Raw genomic sequence first — 20,064 nt, 5'->3', positions numbered from 1 at the left:
ACATAATAGGCTTTGCTGATTCTCTAAATTGGGTAAAGTGAGCTGACAGGAGCAAGGGGTGTAGGGAAAGAAAGTAGAAAGGGAAGGATTGGAGTTTGGGAGCAGGTGTGACGAATGGAGGGTATTTTTTATGAAATGGTGAGCTCGTTAATAGAATCACTAGAGAAACTTTGGCATACTTTTTTGTTCATAAAGGAATAGCCCACGCAGAACCCAGAGTTTTAACAAAATAATTTTAAGAATAAAGATAAGGGGCTATAGAAAACTATAGTGGAGAACGGATTGCTCTACCTTTTTAAATGGCCACATGTGGGTAGTGGCTGCCATTTTGGACAGTGCAAAACTGGAAGAATCCATCAGTTTTACTGTTATGTTCCAAAAATTTAGATCCATGGACTGAATTACATGTTGCATGTATATTCTCTGTGTTTGTAGTATTGAATGACATCATCGGTACATTGGAATGTATGGAAGAAAGTGATCAGTCTGGCAAGGACAACTATGCAGATGTACTTGGAAACACCAATAGAATTTATTTCACTGATAATAGTTTTCAAGAAGTGTTGGATGATTCCTTGCTCGACGGTGAGTTGATTGAGCAGATAACCAGCAACTTGTAATAAAAATTTCTTCTAAAATTTTATCCAAGGTTTTAAAATATTTTACCAAATACTAATTAATTAAATCTTAATACTTAGTTCCTAAATACTACTGTAAATGTATTGAAATGCAATTTACTACAGATCAGATTTAGAGATATATCTTATATTCTATATTCACGGAGATTTAGTTATTACAGTATCAAATTCCTGGATGATCTCTTGGACTGCATTGTAAACTTGGTCTGAAAGTATTTATATACGTTGTCATATGGCTTTAAAATGTTTCTTTCTAGAGTAATTTCATTTCAAAGTTAATCCCTTTCCTTTTATGAATTTTAGAGAGGTCCTAATAGTTGTCTAGCTTTCTTTTTCTTTTAGGTGACAGGCTCTTTGAAAAATACAAGTTATTGTTGAACAATTAAACCATTGGTCTATATAACATTCTGTGTAAGTGTTGATCTGGCTATTTGCTCTATTTACAAAGAATTTACCTGATCCATCCATATTCTTATCTGGGATATACCCAGATGGGTTTTATCAATACTTGGAAAGCCATCCCCTGCCTTTAAATTTAACTTCAGCTAAAAAATGAGATCAGATCTGTGTCTCAGGGAAAACTGGCAATCTGCAAAGACAGTTTAGATTGTCAAAACTGATGGGGGAGGAATGCTGGGATCTGGTGAGTAGAGGTGAGGGATGCTACTAACCACCCTATAATGTATAGGACAGCACTCCCCCACATAATTAGCTGGCCCCAAATGTAATTTTGCTCAGGTTGAGAAATTCTGTTTTAGAGTTATCTTGTAAAATTGCCAAACCTACTATTTTGAAAGTACTTTTTAATAGGTTAGTTATATTTTTTTAATCCTGCTTGGATCACATTTTAAAAATTAATGTAAATATAATGTATCTTGATTCTAACCTCCTTTTGCTTCAAGGTAATACCTGTACTAGTTGTGAGTTATTCTAAACTGCTCTCTAACTGCGATGTGGTCCATCTATGCAAATGGACATATTTTGTTTCTATCACTTGTCCCTCAAATAGATCTCTGTATCAATTTGCATTTGTGTAGAAAATGTATAGGATGAAGCGTATAACTGCACCTTGTCCTTAGGAAAAGCTCCAGAATTAGATAGATAGGTAGGCAGGCAGGACTAAAAAAGGACAATTCAGACTAATAATTAAACACGTTATTGAATATATGAGCCTGGGGATTAAGCTGTTCTCTTAGGGATAAAGGAAGCATTTGTAACATTAGAATCTCAGCCACATTTAAGAAGCTTGGTGGAGCTTGACGAATCCATGGAGTCTAAGAAGTAAGAGGAAGATGAGTAGAGAACGTTATTCTGGAAGCTAGTGGAGGATTTTGAGAAGAAGGGGATGGTCAATGCTAAATGTTATTGAGAAATGAAGTATGTAATTTATCCATTGGTTTTCTTCCAAACTGGGTAAAATCAGGATGCTGTTCCTTATGGCATAATCTCTCTATTTAAATTTGCAGACTTTAGGAAAGAGGCTTTGTCTTCAAATCTGAAACTACCAACAGCAGATGGTAAGGACTTTATATATGTATACAAGAAAGCATTCCCTATGAAGGAGTTATTTTTTAGGATCATTGCCAGGTGCCAATGGATTCCTAGTCCATTCTTCCCACTCCAGCCAGAGTAATTTTTTTTTTTTCAAAAAAGTAATCTGATTGTGTGATGTCCCCCTATTTTCAACTCTTTAAACATTTTTCATTGTTGTTAAAGATCAAAATCCTGCATGTCCTAGCTCTCTGGTATAATTTTGTACCATTACCCTTGCTTTCTGCATTTTCAAGTACAATGGCTTTCTTTCATTTCCTTAGAACTCCAACTACAAAGCTTTTGCGTATTTTGTTCCCTGGAATAGTTTTCCCTGACACTCTTTGCCTAGTTAATGTTTACTCATCTTTCAAATGAGTGATGGGGTGCCTGGGTGACTCAGTTGGTTAAGTGTCTCACTTTGGCTCAGGTCATGATGTCGTAGTCTGTGAGTTTGAGCCCTGTGCTGAGCTTTGTGCTGACAGCTCAGAGCACGGAGCCTGCTTCAGATTCTGTGTCTCCTTCTCTGTCTCAAAAATAGACATTAAAAAAAAAATTGAATGAATGTCAATTTCCTCTAGGGAGCCTGTCATTATCTGCTAGTCGAGGTCAGCTTCTTTTATTATAAGCTTTCATTAAACTATGTCTTTTTCATAGCATTTACTTCATACTATAAATACCCATTAATATTTTTTTAAATGACACTAGAAATGCTCAATATATTTTAGCTTATATAGTGACAAAAGTAGGAGCATCTGACTGGTTCAGTTGGTAGAACATGCAACTCTTGACCTCAGGGTCATGAGTTCAAGCCCCATGTTGGGTGTAGAGCTTACTTAGGAAAAAAAGTAGCAAAAATATTAGAGAACTTTGAATTATCTTAATTCATTAAGACCAAAATAATATAATTTCTCATTAAACTTTTTTTATTTGAGTACGGTGGACACACAATGTTATATTCGTTTCAGGTGTAGTGATTCTCTATACATTTTGCTATGCTCACCACAAACATAGCTATTTGTCACCATACAACAATATTACAATATCACTGACTATATTCCCTTTCCTGTGCCTTTTATTCCCATGACATAGTCATTACATTCCTGGAAACCTGTATCTCCTACTCTCCTTTACCCCTTTTACCCATTATCCCCCTTTCTCTCCGGCCACCATCAGTTTGTTCCTGTATTTATAGGTCTGATTTTGCTTTTCTTTTTTTTATTTGTTTTTTAGATTCCACATATGAGTGCAATCATATGGTGTTTGTCTTTCTCAGTCTGACATATTTCACTTAGTATAATACCCTCTAGGTCCATCCATGTTGTTGCAAATGGCAAAAAAAATCTCATTCTTTTCCATGGTTTTGTCAAATTCCATAATATACCACATCTTTATTCATTCACCTATTGATAGATAGTTGAGATACTTCCATATCATGGCTGTTGTAAATAATGCTGCAATAAACATATAGGGGTGCATATACCTTTTTGAGTTAGTGTTTTTGTTCTCTTTGGGTAAATACCCAGTAGTGGAATTATTGGGTCAAATAGTATTTCTGTTTTTACTTTTTGAGGAACCTCCATACTGTTTCCACATCAGCTGTACCAATTTACATTCCACCAACATTGCACAAGGGCTGCTTTTTCTCCACGTCCTCGCCAGCACTTGTTACTTCTTATGTTTTTGATTTTAGTCATTCTGACACGTGTAAGGTGATATCTCATTGTTATTTTGATTTGCATTTCCCTGAGATTGGTGATGAATATCTTTTCGTGTGTCTGTTGGCCATCTGTATGTCTTCTTCAGAAAAATGTCTATTTAGGTCTTCTGCCCATGTTAAAATCTGGTTGTTTTCTAGTCACATTTTTGATTATTTGGTTAATGATTCTTTTTCTTACGTGCCTGGAAGCATCATTGGGCCAAGAACCATGTTTCCATTTTGCTACAAGTCCTAGCATTGTTTCTCCAGATCCTAGCACAATTTTGGCTTTCAGAAGCCCCTTATTAATAGCTAATTTAATAGCTAATATTAGATGATATTTACTGTGCTAGGCATTGTTTCAAATCTTTTATATTATTGACTTATATAATTGTGAATATTTATGGAATTAAAGAATGACAATAAATCTGTCTTCTTATCTCATTAGCCTCATCTCTCATCACTTCTGCATTTGTATTTATTCTGTAACCATATTACTTATTATAATTTAAATTGGTTCCATATCTTCCATGTGCTTTTGGTTCCGTATATTTGCATGTGCTGTTTCCTTTCTGTATATTTTCTGTCAAACAAATTCACATTTTCCCCCCAAACTCAGCTCAAACATCACTCCTCAACCCATAAGACTTTTCAGAGTTATAGGTTAGGTGAACTGTCTCAGTGCTTTATATCTGAGTGCTCAGTGCTCATATCTGGCACACATTTTTCTCATAGTACCAACTATATAATGTATTATAATTTTATTTACAGACATGACAAATTCAGTCCCTGTCTTCAAGGAATTTAAAGGAAACTCTTTAAGAGGGCTGAAATTTTCATTGTTGGTCTTAGTAGCTATAAAATAAATGTTAGTAAAAATGAATATAGGTCTAAAATGGTATTATGGTATTCTTTCCAACTGAAGGTTTAGATCTGTTAGTATAATGCAACGATTTTCGGACTGTGGAAACATACATGACAACTCGTTTTGGGGTTGAGAGAGAAATGGGGTGAGAAATGGTATTGACAAAAAATTGAAACTCCCAGTAATGATCATGTTTTATATTTTAAATTGGTGTGGTATCAACAGGACTACATTTGGTTGTATGGGTTGTGCTTGCACAAAGATGCCTGGTTGAGAGGGTACAAGTAGAGACTGAAATGCATTCTACATTCCACTGTGCTCTCCAGGCTAGGACCACCAATGCTAGATTGCAGCTACCTAGAGGAAGGTATGCCTCTTTGTAATTGATACATAGAGAGGGGTGCCTTTTTTCAATTCACACAAAAGCACAATATAGACTGGTAGTGGCCCTGGAGATCAAGAGCTTTAATCTCAAATTTTAGCATTTTTTTTTCGTTTATTTCATCAGTTGATAGAAGTCTTTAGATCTACATGTACAGGATGTTACTATTATTTAAGAAAGGGTCACAGCTTACTCAGTATTTAATGGATGAGTGGATTCAGGTAACCCATCATATTCTGCATATAATTTTTTGGTTTAATTTTTTCTTTTCTTAAAATGTTTAGTTTTAAGAGACAGAGAGAGAGAGAGAGAGAGAGGGAGAGAGGACAAGTGGAAGAGGGGCAGAAAGAGAGACACAGAATCTGAAGCAGGCTCTAGGCTCTGAGTTTTCAGCCCAGAGCCCAATGCGGGGCTTAAACCCAGGAACCATGAGATCATGACCTGAGCTGAAGTTGGATGCCTAACCGACTGAGCCACCTAGGCGCCCTTAATTTTTTTAAATGCTGCTTGAAATAAATAGGTTGTCAGTTACAAGTAGAAAATACTTTGCTTTTTTTCTGCAGAGATTTTAGTTAAATATATATAGTTAAATTGAGAGTTCACCTATAGTGGACTCTGGACAAACTATTTTGCATTTTTTAAAATAATAGTATCTTATATATATTTATTTATCTTTGTAGCAGTTAAAGAAGCTGCTTATATCTTGACAAGTGTTGATAATGGCAAGATTGGCATACGTAACTTGGAGCATGCCCTGAAAAGTTTGAATGTTAATTTAGCTGAGGAGGACGTCAGTGAAGCCCTTAAATATTGTGACATCGGTGGTGAGCATTTTTTTTGGCTTGAGATTCTGCTCATTTTTTCCTGTTTATAGGAACCAGTTTTAGAGTGTTTTATATGGAGGTAAAATGCTAAAGGCAGTCGCAGTGAGGCCTAGGTTGATATAAATTAGAGCCAAAATAGTCTGCTAATTTATTTACTGACCGTATCTATCTGTTCATACTCTACATATGCTTATTTAGATAATTAGCATTCATTTCTTGTAAGCATGGGTGGGAAAATACCATTATGTAATAAAACAAAGACATGACATCAGCAGCTTCATTTTGATCTGCAGTCTTTCTTCAGAGGAGACCCAATTTCACCTTTTATTTTGCTTGTCCCATTCTGCTTTTTTAACCAAAGGAAATACCCAAGGTTTCATTACATCTCAGAAGAATAATTATTTAGTCTTGATCATTGTTTCCAAGTGGTCACATATTTATCTTTGTTTTCCATCTTTGACTTCATGTATTGTGAACTTGATCTCCTTTCCTATTTACATCCACTCTTAAGTGTCAAATCGTGTGGGAATACTTCTAGAAGCTGGTGAGTTTTACCAGTTTTAGGTGGCTTTTTATTTGGGGTTTATCTTAACCAGCTTGTTTTTTCTATGGGAATCCCATGAGCATGTCTTAGGTTTAAGAGTACCTCCCCAGCATTGATTGGTTATTGCTTTTGCCATAGATTATTATTGACCTCAATCAATTTTTATGTTTTGACCTGGAGTTTTTCATATCATGAGAGTGGTATAAATTTAGACCCTAAGCCCACATGAGTTGCAGGAGATTTTTCACAGGTGATCTTTTTTACCCACTGCCTCTCAAAATTGGGAAGATTTAGGTCACCCTGGTGTTTACATGGGCCAGTGAATATAATATTTTAATCTCCCTTTCACTGGATTGAAATTCTTTAAGCATCCCAGTTTCATTTGGTATCTAAATTCAAACTCTCCGTGTAGCAGGACCCAAGATTTCTTTTATGAATATGCATGAACATTTAAATCAAGCACCTTGCTGCTTTTGGATCTAATATGTATCCCCAAATAGCTGTAGGCTTAGTATTCACTTGGTTTTCCCCTCTGGATCTCTGTGCCCACTTAACGTTTTATTATTTCCTTTTCATACAACTTGATAATGCATTTATAGAATAAAGTATTTCATACAGCATCTTTAGGAATTTGTAATCATTCCTGTGCTACCCAGCTTGCCATTTTGTTATAAGTTAAAGTCTTTTCATTGTAGGTATAGCCCTATATTTTCTGCTGTGGTTACATTACTGCATTTTATTTCCTGTGTGTGTGTGTGTGTGTGTGTGTGTGTCCCAATAGTTAACATTGTCACCTCTGGCCTTAGACTGCCTTAGTTCAAATACAGCCTCGAGCACTTTCTGGCTCTTGTGACCTAGACAAGTTATTTAATTTCTCTTTGCTTTCATCTTTTAAGGATAGGCACATCAAGCATGTTATAGAATGAATTCTTGTGCATATTTTAGTTAATAAATGTGAAGCATCATAAAAGGATACTTAGTATACATAAGGAACTCAAAAGTTATTTTAAGTTCTTACTTTTGAGTAAGAAGTCAAAAAAAGTGAACTATTAATATCATTAACTGATCAATAGGTGTGGTTCCTGAAAGTATGAAAAATTACATTGAAATAGTTTCAGCCATTTGAGAGAGAAAATAAGGTAGAATGAGATTTTAGGTATTGTTAATCAGAGCCTTTATTTTGTGTACTGACTGAGTATCAGGGTTTTAATGACAATATGCTTGATTTTGATATTTCCAGATAATAATGAGGTGAATTTAAAAGATTTCTTTGAAAGAATTAAAGGAAGTCCACCTTTCAAAGAGTCCGTAGGTAAGTGAATACTTCCAGTTTAAAGAAGTGACTGTAAAATAAAGATAATGAAATCACATTTAAAAAAAATCACTAAATGGATTTCAAGTGTTTAATTTGTAGTCTCTATAGTGTCAAAAAGGATTTCAAGCAGCTTATGCGATATAAAAAAAAAAAAAAAAAAAAAAGTGAAAATGGGACAAAGTTATAAAGGAGGGAAAAGAAATAAAACAGGGTCGAAGAAGATACACAGTAAATACCTTTGCTGTTAATATAAAGTCCTTCCTCAAGAGGAGATAAATTTTTCTTCACTCAAGGGGTTCTGGATCTATGAATTAAATCAGGTGTGGAAATTGGGTGAAGGACCACTACCCTCTGTGCTGTCTCAAGACAGGCCTTTGGAGTTTTCAGGTTTACCCAAATGGACTGGCCATTGATTTCATTTATAGAAATCTTAGCTTCATCTATCTAGTTTCTTTAAATGCTTGGGCCATTAATCCCTGTATCATTCTTACTACCATGTCATTTCTGTGGCCTAACCACATCATTTTGCCCCTGCTGCATAAAGACAATTGCTTGGTCTTTGTCCCCAAAGTTCCTCTCGTGCTCCTTGAAATTAGGGAAACCATTTCAACACCAGCATCTTTCCCTAAACGCCCATGTCTACAGAGAACACCTACCAAAGAACTCTCCGCAAATGCAGACACCCCTGCCAACAATGTATTTCTAAATGCGTTGGGGAAACAAATGTCTTTTTTTCTTCACGTTTGAATATCTCTAAAATTAGAACACCTTTATAATCAATGGCATTATTTATCAAATGTACATTTTTACTGAGATATAAATCACGTACCATAAAATCTCATCCTTTTTTTAAAAAAAAAATTTTTTTAATGTTTATTTTTGAGACAGGGAGAGACAGCATGAACGGGGGAGGGTCAGAGAGAGAGGGAGACACAGAATCTGAAACAGGCTCCAGGCTCTGAGCGGTCAGCACAGAGCCTGATGCAGGGCTCGAACTCACGGACCGCGAGATCATGACCTGAGCCGAAGTCGGCTGCTTAACCGACTGAGCCACCCAGGAGCCCCAAATCTCATCCTTTTAAGGTGTTCAATTCAGTGGTTTTTGGTATATTCACAAAGTTGTGCAACCATCACACTCTAATTCTGGGACATTTTCATCACGTCAAAAAAACCCCTGTACCCTGTAGTGCTTATTTCCCCACTCTCCCCAGCCACTGACAACCACTAGTCTGCTTTCTATCTGTGTTGATTTTTGAACATCATATAACTAGAATCATATAATTTGTGGCTTTTTGTGTCTGGCTTCTTTCATTTGGCATACTGTTGTTTGTTTTTTTTTTTTAATTTTTAATGTTTATTTTTGAGAGAGAGAGAGCGAGGAAGGGACAGAGAGAGAGGGAGACACAGAATCTGAAGCAGGCTCCAGGCTCTGAGCTGTCAGCACGATATGGGGCTCGAACCCACGAAACCATGAGATCATGACCTGAGCTGAAGTCGGCCGCTCAACCGACTGAGCCACCCAGGCGCCCCAGCATACTGTTTTTAAGGTTCACCTGCATTATAACATAAATGAGTACTTTATTCCTTTTCGTGGTAGAATAATATTCTGTGGTTATACCACATTTTCTTTGGCCATTTATCAGTTCATAGACATTTGGGTTGTTTCCCTTTTTTGGCCACTAAGAATAATGCTGTTATGAACATGTGTACATTTTTTTGAGTACAGGTTTTTGTGTGGACGTACATTTACATTTCTCTCAGGTACCTACCTAGGAATGGAACTGCTGGGTCACGTGGTAACTTTACATTCAACTTGAGGAGCTGCTGGAACATTTTCCAAAGCAGCTGCCCCATTTTACATTCCCAACAGCATTGTACATTTCTTTAAATCCTTGTCAGTACTGGGGTGCCTGGGTGGCTCAGTTGTTAAGCGTCCGACTTCGGCTCAGGTCATGATCTCGCGGTCCGTGAGTTCAAGCCCCGCGTCAGGCTCTGGGCTGATGGCTCAGAGCCTGGAGCCTGCTTCCGATTCTGTGTCTCCCTCTCTCTCTCTGCCCCTCCCCCGTTCATGCTCTGTCTCTGTCTCAAAAATAAATAAAAACATTAAAAAATAAAAAAAAAGTTTTTAAATCCTTGTCAGTACTTGTTACATTGTCTGTCTTTTTTATTCTAGCCTAGTCTCACAAGTATCTCACCGTGGTTTTGTTTTGCATTTTTCTGATGGCTAATAACTTTGAACATCTTTACATGTGTTTACTGGCCATTTAGAGATATGTACCCTTTGCTTATTTTAAAATTGGGTTATTTGTCACGTTGTTAGGGTTCTTATGTCCTGGATACTATAGCTTTATCAGATAGATGATTTGCAAATCTTTTCTCTAATTTTATGGGTCTTTTCGCTTTCTTGGTGGTGTCCTTTGAAGCACAAACGTTTTTAAATTGGGTGAAATCCAGTTTATATTTTCTTTTGTCACTTCTTTTGATATCATGTCTAAACATAATCCAAGATCATTAAGATTTATACTAATGTTTTCTTCTAAGAATTTTATAGTTTTAGCCTTTTAATTTCAATCTTTGATTCATTTTGAGTTAATGTTTGTATGTGGTGTGAGATGGGAGTCCACTTTAATTCTTTGGCATGCAGATAGCCAGTTACCCCAGCATCATTTGTTGACAAGATCATTCTTTTCCCCCTTAAATAAATGGTTTTGCCATCCTTGTAAAAAATCAATTGATCAGAAATGTATGGATTTATTTCTAGACTCCCAGTTCCATTCCATTGATTTTTATTTATTCTTATGCCACATGGTCTTAATCACTATAGCTTTGTAGTAAAGTAATAACCTAAACAGTAATTTTCAACCAGAGCAGGGCATCAAATTTACCTATAAAGCTTGAGTTACCTGGTTCTACTTCTGACTATGATGGAGTAGCTTATGTGAAACCAACCCTCCTGCTGAGAACAGCTAGTAAAATGTGGATTAAATTAAACAGCATCAACAACCACAACTGTTTGAAGGCATTGGAAAGTGACCAAGGCTGTCAAGATTTGTGGGGCTATAAGATAAATATAAAGAGCACGACTTACAGAAACAGCACCTTCTTCTTCTTCTTATTTTGTCTCTGTAACATAACTTTAAGTGAAATAAGGCAATAAAGTTTTGATGTAAACTTCTTTGTAATGCTTCACAATTATTTCAGGGTCCACATATGAAGTATTATGTAGCTGTAGGCATCATGGTTGACCAGTTACATACGTCTACTTGAAAGGCACAGTAGTTAAGAGCATGGGCTTTGGAAATATCGTGCCTGGATTTGAATCCTGGCCCTGCCACTTAATACCAGTGTATTCTTTAGTAAATCACTTAACCTCACAAACCTCGGGGCGCCTGGGTGGCTCAGTTGGTTAAGCGCCCAACTTCAGCTCAGGTCATGATTTCGCGGTTAGTGAGTTTGAGCCCCACGTTGGAGTCTGTGCTGACAGCTCCGAACCCGGAGCCTGCTTCAGATTCTGCATCTTTGTCTCTCTCTGACCCTTCCCCGCTCGTGGTCTGTCTGTCTGTCTGTCTCTCTCAAAAATAAATAAACATTAAATTTTTTTTTTAAATCTCACTAACCTCAATTCCTTCATCTGAAAAATGGGGATAATAATGCCTATCTTGGAATTATTATAGGTAATAATAGACTTAAGTAGGTAAAGTAGAAGTACTCAGAAGAGTCTCCAGCACTTAGTGTTCAGTAACTGCTAGCTGTTACAATACACAATGGTTTTTTTTGTTTTTTTTTTTTTTTTTTTTTTTTTTCAACATTTTTTATTTATTTTTGGGACAGAGAGAGACAGAGCATGAACGGGGGAGGGGCAGAGAGAGAGGGAGACACAGAATCAGAAACAGGCTCCAGGCTCCGAGCCATCAGCCCAGAGCCTGACGCGGGGCTCGAACTCACGGACCGCGAGATCGTGACCTGGCTGAAGTCGGACGTTTAACCGACTGCGCCACCCAGGCGCCCCTACACAATGGTTTTTAAAACTACTAGTAATTTCATGTAAAGTTCTTTTATGCAACTCAAGCCCATTAAGTGAAAGTGAACAATGTACTCTTATTTCTGCTGTTGAAGCACGTTTTTGCTCTTTTTTTTTTTTTCTCAGTTACACAGCTACTCTTCATTACTATTCAAATTCTCCAGAATGATCTAATTGATGTCTCTAGCCTCAAGGCATTATTGATGAACAATGACTTTCATGCAGCTAATGTTTTACTTGATGAAGTATTAAGACATGGACCTGAACATGGTTAGTAGTCTGAATGCATCTAGTTGTAAAGGCCATCATCTACCAGTGGGGATGGGAGATGTATGGATGGGATATACAGCAATGGAGGGCACCCTGGGGGGGGGGGGGGCGCTGCAGTGAGATGACTGGTGAGCACCAGTGCCACCATAGTGTGCCAAGCCTGAGCTCTGTGAAACTGAACAGATGGGTGAGTCTGGGCCTACTTTATCCCTGTGGGTGGTGGTACTTGGGAGATGAGGTCACTTTGTGAACTGACTGGCACGGGCAGTATTCAGTCAGAATGCCATGCACAGAGTACAACAGAGTCCGTGAGGCCCTTCGCCACGTGTTAACCCTTTGGAAGGTAAACTATGCTGATATCCAGGAATACCTCAGGGGGTGTTGCCTGCGGCATTGGCTCAAGGAAGCAGATGTTTATAAATGTACAAAATAACTGCGTTATTTTAATGACTGGTATTGTTGAATATCATTTTTGTTACGTTTTCAAAAGAGTTGGGGAATATTCTTTACTTTCCTATTCTCTGTAAGAGATTTTTTTTCTTCCTCAAATGTTAAGCAGAACTCACAGGTGAAGCCTTATGGGCCTAGAGTTTTATTTATGGAAAAATTCTGGACTATTGATTTAATTTCTGAAATTGTATGGTATTACCAAGAAAATATTCTATTTTCCTGTCAATTTTGGCAGGCTGTGTCTTTATAGGAATTTGTCCACTTCATCTGACTTTTCAAATGTATTGGATAAAGTTGTCCTTGACATCTGCTTTTTATCTTTTTTGATTTCTGCTTCATCTGTAATGATACCTTCATTTTCATCCTCAATATTAGTGACTTAGAGCTTTTTTTTCCCCCCACTCCACCTCCACAGAGTTTTTCTTTTCCTTTTTGTAAAATTGAGATATAATGGGCATATAATAACATTATGTAAGTTTAGAGTGTCCAATGTGTTGATTTGATACATTTATATATTGCAATATAATTATCACTGTAATGTTATCTAACACCTCTATCACATCACGTAATTATCACAATTTCTTTTTTTGTGGTGAGAACATTTAAGATCTAGTCTCTTAGCAACTTTCAATTATGTAATACAGTATTAGATCAGCACAGCATTAGATTTCCAGAATTTATTCATTTTAACTGCAAATTTGTACTTTTTAACAGTATCTCCCCAATCACCCCACCCCCTAAGTCCTTGGTAACCACCATTCTGCTCTCTTTCTGTGAGATCGGCTTTTTTAGATTCCACATATTAGCGATATATACAACATTTGTCTTTGGCTTATCTCCTCTAAGCATAAGGACTTCAAGATCCTACCATCTTGTCGCAAATGACAGGATTTCTCTCTTTCTCATGGCTGAAAAATATTCTGTTGTCTATTTTCACACTACCTCTGTTTATTCATCTGTTGATGAGCACTTAGATTGTTTCCATATTTTAGCTATTGTGAATAATGCTGAAATAGACACAGGAGTATGTCTTCAAGATCCTGTTTTCGTTTCCTTTGAATATACACTTGTAAGGGGAATTGATGGTTCATATCGTAGTTCTATTTTTAATTTTGAGGGGAATTTCTATACTATTGTCCATAGTGGCTGCACCAATCTACATTGCCACCAACAGTGTATGAGGGTTCCCATTCTCCACATCATCACAAATCCTTATCTCCGGTCTTCTTGATGATAGCCATTCTAACGGGTTTGAGCAATATCTCATTGTGGTTATGATTTGCATTTCCCTGATGGTTAGTGATGTTGAACACCTTTTCATGCACCTGTTGGTCATTTGGATGTCTTCTTTGGGAAAATGCCTATTCTATTGCTCTGCCCATTTTTAAAATAGTTCATTTGCTTGTTTGTTATTGAGCTGTGTGAATTCTTTGTTATATATTTTGGATAATAATCCTTTATCAGATATATGGTTTGCAAATATTTTCTCTCATTCTGTAGGTTGCCTTTTCATTTTGCCGATTGTTTCTTTTGCTGTACAAAAGTTTTTAAGTTGAATGTAGTTCTGGGGTGCCTGGGTGGCTCAGTCGGTTAAGCGTCCGACTACAGCCAGTTAAGCTTTCGACATCAGGTCTTGATCTCATGATTCTTGAGTTCAAGCACCATGTCGGGCTCTGTGCTGACAGCTTGGAGCTTGCTTCAGTTTCTGTGTCTCCCTCTCTCTCTGCCCCTCCCTGCTCATGCTCTGTGTCTTTCTCTCTCACAAATAAATAAACATTAAAAAAAAGAAAAATCTTAAATGGCATCTAGTTCTACTTGTTGATTTCTGCTTTTGTTGTTTGTGCTTTTGGTGTCATGTCCAAAAAATCATTGCCAAGACCAATGTCTGAAAGCTGTTTCCTTATGTTTTCTTTACAGTATCAGATCTTACAATTAAATCTTTAATTCATTTTGAGGTAATTTTGGGGAGTATCCCAAGTGGTTATTCAGTTTCCCAACACCATTTGTTGAAGAGACCATCCTTTCTCCATTGAATGTTCTTGGCTGCCTCGTCAAATATTAGTTGAGCATATGTGGGGTTTATTTCTGGGCTCTGTCACTTCTGCTGTAAACTTTTCTACTTTTTTTTTTTTTTTTTTTTGCATTGGGTTTTTTTTTTTTTCTTCCTTTTCTCTCTCCCCCTCCTTTTTTTTTTTTTTTTTTTTCCTTTTGGTTCTTTTCATGTCTATCCTTTATGTCCCTTACTATAGTTTGTCATATCCATTCTACCTTGTGTACCTTTACTTTACTTGAGTCTTTATTTTGGAGCTGACTTGGTCTTTCTACACAGTCTATTTTCTGAGTTGTTGGCTCCCATCTCAGATCTTCCTTTGTCCATTTCTATCCTGATTTGTTGAAAGAGTTGAGGGTGTTGGGTGGCACATTCAGTGTGGAGCTCTGTCTTCAGTTTCTACTGAAGTAAATGAAGTCCGTTTACTTTAATGGCACCTTTGGGGCAGAGGGTGGGAGGTGGGGGTAGTGAGCCTTCTGACATTTTGATACTGTTTAGTAGGGACTTCATCTTTAACTGCTTCTTTCTTTTCCTTCACCACCAAATTCTGTGCACTGAGTTCCACATCAAGATGCCATCTTTGGTCCTATGGATTTCTAAGCCTTTTTCTTAGATTTCTCCAGAGTAAATTTAGGTGGTTACCATTATCCTAAAAGTAGTGTTTCTTAACCTTTAAAAAAAAATATCACTCCCCTAAGGAGACTTTTTAGACATTTTTGTCTTTTTCACCATCCCACACGCTATGAATGTTTAATGCCAAAAATAAATATTTGCTTATGTACTGTGGCCACAAACCATTGTAATGGCTAAGATTTTTTCCCCTCCAAGAACCTGTTTTCCTTCCTGAAAGCCTATCACCCTCAGTGAAAATGCATGTCCTAAAGGTATCTAGAACTTTAGTTTCTGCTTATACTGCTAAACCCTATTTTCTAGAATTTCACTTAGATGTTAACACATTTGTAAGGAATATTGGCCTATAGCCTCTTTGCCTGCCCACCGTGTGTTTGTTTTGTTTTGCTTTTGTAGTTTTTGGACAAGTAGGAGCTACTGAAGGGTTTTATTCAGAGGAGTAACCAGATTTTTTTTTTAAAGAGAAAGACCTCTCTTGCTGCATTGTTTAAAATAAATGGAGAGAAATGAGACTGATGCGATAGATTTTTAGCAATGCTATTGTAATAGCATAGGCATTAACTAATATAGTGATATATTCAAGCAGTATTTGGAAATAATTGAATAGAAATTGATAATCATATGTATGCAGAAGTTAAGGAAGAAGGAACAGTACAGGCTGACCCCCGGGCTTTTCACCTTTGTTATAACTTGACTATTAACTGCTGACAGATTAATTCAGAAGCAGTAATTCCTTCATCTACATTTTACTTTGCATTACAGAAAATGGCAAGATTACCTTTGAAGAATTTTTTTATTAAGTTCTGTGATACATTGAACATGCCTAAAGCCTCAGGTGAGTTCCACTTAATATGTATCTACTGGCTCTGTGTGGAAGGACAGGCAGTGGTTTTCATGTTAAAACAACACAGGATTGGGGCGTCTGTGTCACTCAGTTGGTTGAGCAACTGACTCTTGACTTCGGCTCAGGTCATGATTCCAGGGTCATGGGCTCAACCTGCATCCATTCGCGCTGAGTATGAAGCCTGCTTAAGATTTCCTCTCTCCCTTCATCCTTCTCCCCAGCTTGTGCTCTCTCTCTCCCTAAAATAGTAAACAAACAAACAAACAAAGATGTTTTCAAAAAAAAGATGTTTTTTAAAACATCTTTTAAAAAACACACAGGATTAGATAAAGCACAGGTAAGTAAGAAACAATATAAAGATAAAACAATATAGGGGCACCTTGGTGGCTCAGTTGTTTAAGCGTCAGACTTCGGCTCAGGTCATGATCTTGTGGTCTGTGAGTTGGAGCCCCCCATCAGGGTCTGTGCTGACAGCTCAGAGCCTGGAGCCTGCTTCGGATTCTGTGTCTCCCTCCCTCACTGCTCCTCCCCCACTCGCTCTCGGTTTCCCTGTCTCTCTCTTTCTCAAAAATAAACAAACATTAAATTTTTTTAAAGATAAAACAATACAGTATTAGTTTATATAACTTGTGTTTGAATTATATGGCAAAGACTGCTAAATTTACCCCAAACTCAAAGTTATGGGTGGTTTTACTTTGATAGTGCTAGAAAAATATTAGATTATATACTGTTCTCTGAGATTATTCACTAGGTATATCTGACCTGAATTTATTAGAATATTATAAACAATGAGAAAATAATTTTTAGAATGCAAATTGGTGCAGCCACTGTGGAAGACAATATGGAGTTTCCTCAAAAAGTTAAAAATAGAACTACCCTATGACCCAGCAATTTCACTACTAGGTATTTACACAAAAGGTATACAAATACTAATTTGAAGGGCCACATGCACCCTGATGTTTATAGCAGCATTGTCAACAATTGCCAAATTATGGGAAAAACCCAAATGTCCATGGATTGATGAATGAATAAAGAAGTTATGGTGTATGTATATGTATATGTAATGGAATATTACTCAGCCATCAAAAGAATGAAATCTTGCCATTTGCAACAATGTGGATGGAACCAGACTGGATTATGCTAAGTGAGATAAGTCAGGCAGAGAAAGACAAATACCTATGATTTCACACATGTGGAATTTAAGAAACAAAACGAATGAACATAGGGGAAGGTGGGGGAAAGAGAGAAGCAAACCATATGAAGAGTCTTAACTATAGTGAACAAACTGAGGGTTGGTGGAAGGAGGTGGGCGGGGGATGGGCTAAAAGGATGATGGGTATTGAGGGCATTTGTTACGTTGAACACTGGGTGTCATATGTAAGTGATGAATCACTAAATTCTACTGAAACCAATAGTACACTATATGTTGACTAACTAGAATTTGAATAAAAATTTGAAAAATAAAAAGAAGACAACTTTAAAACTTTTGACCAACCTAGCAAAGTGGATTTTATACCTATCTTTTCTGTTTTTATGTATTCTCAACTACTCTCTTGACTATATTTTTGAGGAGCAAATTTATATTTATTGCAGTATAACTTGCGTGTAGTAAAATTCACCTTTTTTTAGGTATATTGTTTTTTGAATTCTTAAAAATAATGTCATGTAACCATTACTAAACAGCACATAGACTGTATCACCACAGAAGTTTCTTTGTGTCCTTTTGTAGTCCATCCATTTCGCTAACCCTCATTCCTGGTGACCCCTGATCTATTCTTTGACTCTAAAGTTTTGCCTTTTCTAGGTTGTCATGTAAATGGAATCATAACATATGAAGCTCATTTGAGTCTGGCTTCTTTCACATAGCATATTATACTTTACATTCATCAACTTTTTGCATGCAGTGTGTTTATTTTTATTGATGAGTATTATTCCATTACATGAATGTAATGTTTGTATATTTACCAATTGATAAACTATTGAAGTTTCCTGGGTTTTGGTGATTATGAGTGAAGCTGCTATAAATATTTATGTACAGGTATTTGTGTGGACATATATTTTCATTTCTCCTAGTTGAATACCTAGAAATGGGATTGCTGGGATATATATTTAAATTGATAGAAACTGCCAAACATCAATTTATGATAGATAACATCCATTTATGATTAAAAAAAACCTCTCAACAAAGTGTGTACAGAAGAAACATACCTCAGCTTAATGAAGGCCATATACGAAAGGCCACATATATGCTCAATGGGGAAAAACTGAAAGCTTTTCTTCTAAGATCAGGAACAAGACAAGGATGCCTATTCTTGCCAGTTTTTTTGTTTTGTTTTGTTTACTAAAATATAGTTTACATAAAATGTTATATTAGTTTCAGGCATACAACATAGTGATTCAATAATTCTATGTATTGCTCACGTCTCACCATGATAAGTGTAGTTATCATCTGTCACAATAAAATGTTATTACAGTGTTATTGACTATATTCCCTATGCCGTAATTTTTCTCACTACTTTTACTCAACTTGTGTTCATAGTATTGGAAGTCCTACCGAGAACAATTAGGCAAGAAAAGGAAACAAAGTCATCCAAATTGGAAAGAAAGAAATAAAACTGTTACTATTTGCAGATAACACAATATTATATGTAGAAAACCCTAAAGGCCCTATTAAAAAAAAACTGTTAGAACTAATAAACAAATTCAGTAAAGTTGCACCATATGAAATCAAATAGAAAAACCAGTTGCATTTCTATTTGCTAATAAACTATCAGAAAGAAATTAAGAAAACTATCCCATTACAATTGCATTGAAAAGAATAAAATACCTAAGAATAAATTTAACCAAGGAGGTGAAAGACCTGTACACTGAAAACTATAAGACATTGAAGAAAGAAATTGAAGATGATGCAAATGAATGGAAAGATATTCCATGCTTGTGGAGTCAAAGAATTAATAATGTTAAAATGTCCATACTACCCAAAGCGATATACGGGCTCAATGCAATCCCTATCAAAATTCCAATGGCATTTTTCACACCTAGAACAAACAATCCTAAAATTTGTATGGAGCCATAGAAAACCCTGATAGCCAAAGCAATCTTGAGAAAGAACAAAGCTGGAGCCATCATACTTTCTGATTCCAAACTTTATTACAAAAGTATAGTAATCAAAACTCTATGGTATTGGCATAAAAACAGACATCAGTGGAACAGAACAGAGAGCTCAGAAATAAACCCTTGCATATACGGTCAATTCATTTATGACAAACGAGGCAAGAATATATAGTGGGGAAAGGACAGATTCTTCAATAAGTGGTGTTGGGAAAACTAGACAACCACATGCAAAAGAATGAAACTGGATTCCTATCTTAGACTATGATTAAATACTTGCTCTTGTAAGACCTGAAACCATAAAACTCCTGGAAGAGGAGCGCCTGGGTGACTCAGGTAAGTGTCTGGCTTGGCTCAGGTCATGATCTCGCGGTCTGTGGGCGTCGGGCTCTGTGCTGACAGCTCGGAGCCTGGAGCCTGCTTCGGATTCTGTGTCTCCCTCTCTCTCCTCCCCTCCCCGGCTCATGCTCGCTCTCTCTCTCTCTCTCTCTCTCTCTCTGTCTCACAAAAACAAATGAAAAATGTTAAAAAAATTTTTTTAACGTTTAAAAAAAATCTAGGAAAAAACATAGGCAGTAAGCTCTCTGACATCCATCTTGGAAAAAATTAAAAAAAAAAACAATTTTATCTATTAATACAATATCATAGGTAAAGTCAAAGAACAAATAACAATATGGTAGAAACTATAATGTATATCACAGAAGAAAAATAGAAAAATGGGCAAAAGTCATGGATATATAAATCATAAAAAAGATCTTAAATGGCTTATGAACATATTAAGAGATGTTTGATTTTACTCATAATAAGAAATATGCAAATTGAAATGGACATACAATTTCTCACCCATTAGATTGGCAAAAATTGAAAACCTTCACAACTGTTAGGTTGTAG

At 36.5% G+C, this 20,064-nt stretch overlaps 1 pseudogene; it reads left to right on the top strand.

Moving 5' to 3' along the window:
* Positions 1 to 12,093, top strand: part of LOC144615316 (EF-hand calcium-binding domain-containing protein 13-like) — a 98,920-nt pseudogene extending 86,827 nt beyond the window's left edge.
* The last annotated feature ends 7,971 nt before the right edge of the window (positions 12,094 to 20,064 follow it).

Source organism: Panthera onca, assembly GCF_046562875.1.
Source record: "Panthera onca isolate mPanOnc1 chromosome E1 unlocalized genomic scaffold, mPanOnc1 haplotype 2 h2.Chr16_ul_11, whole genome shotgun sequence".
In the NCBI taxonomy this organism is placed as follows: domain Eukaryota; kingdom Metazoa; phylum Chordata; class Mammalia; order Carnivora; family Felidae; genus Panthera; species Panthera onca.
This window is presented reverse-complemented; position numbering and strand designations above follow the sequence as displayed.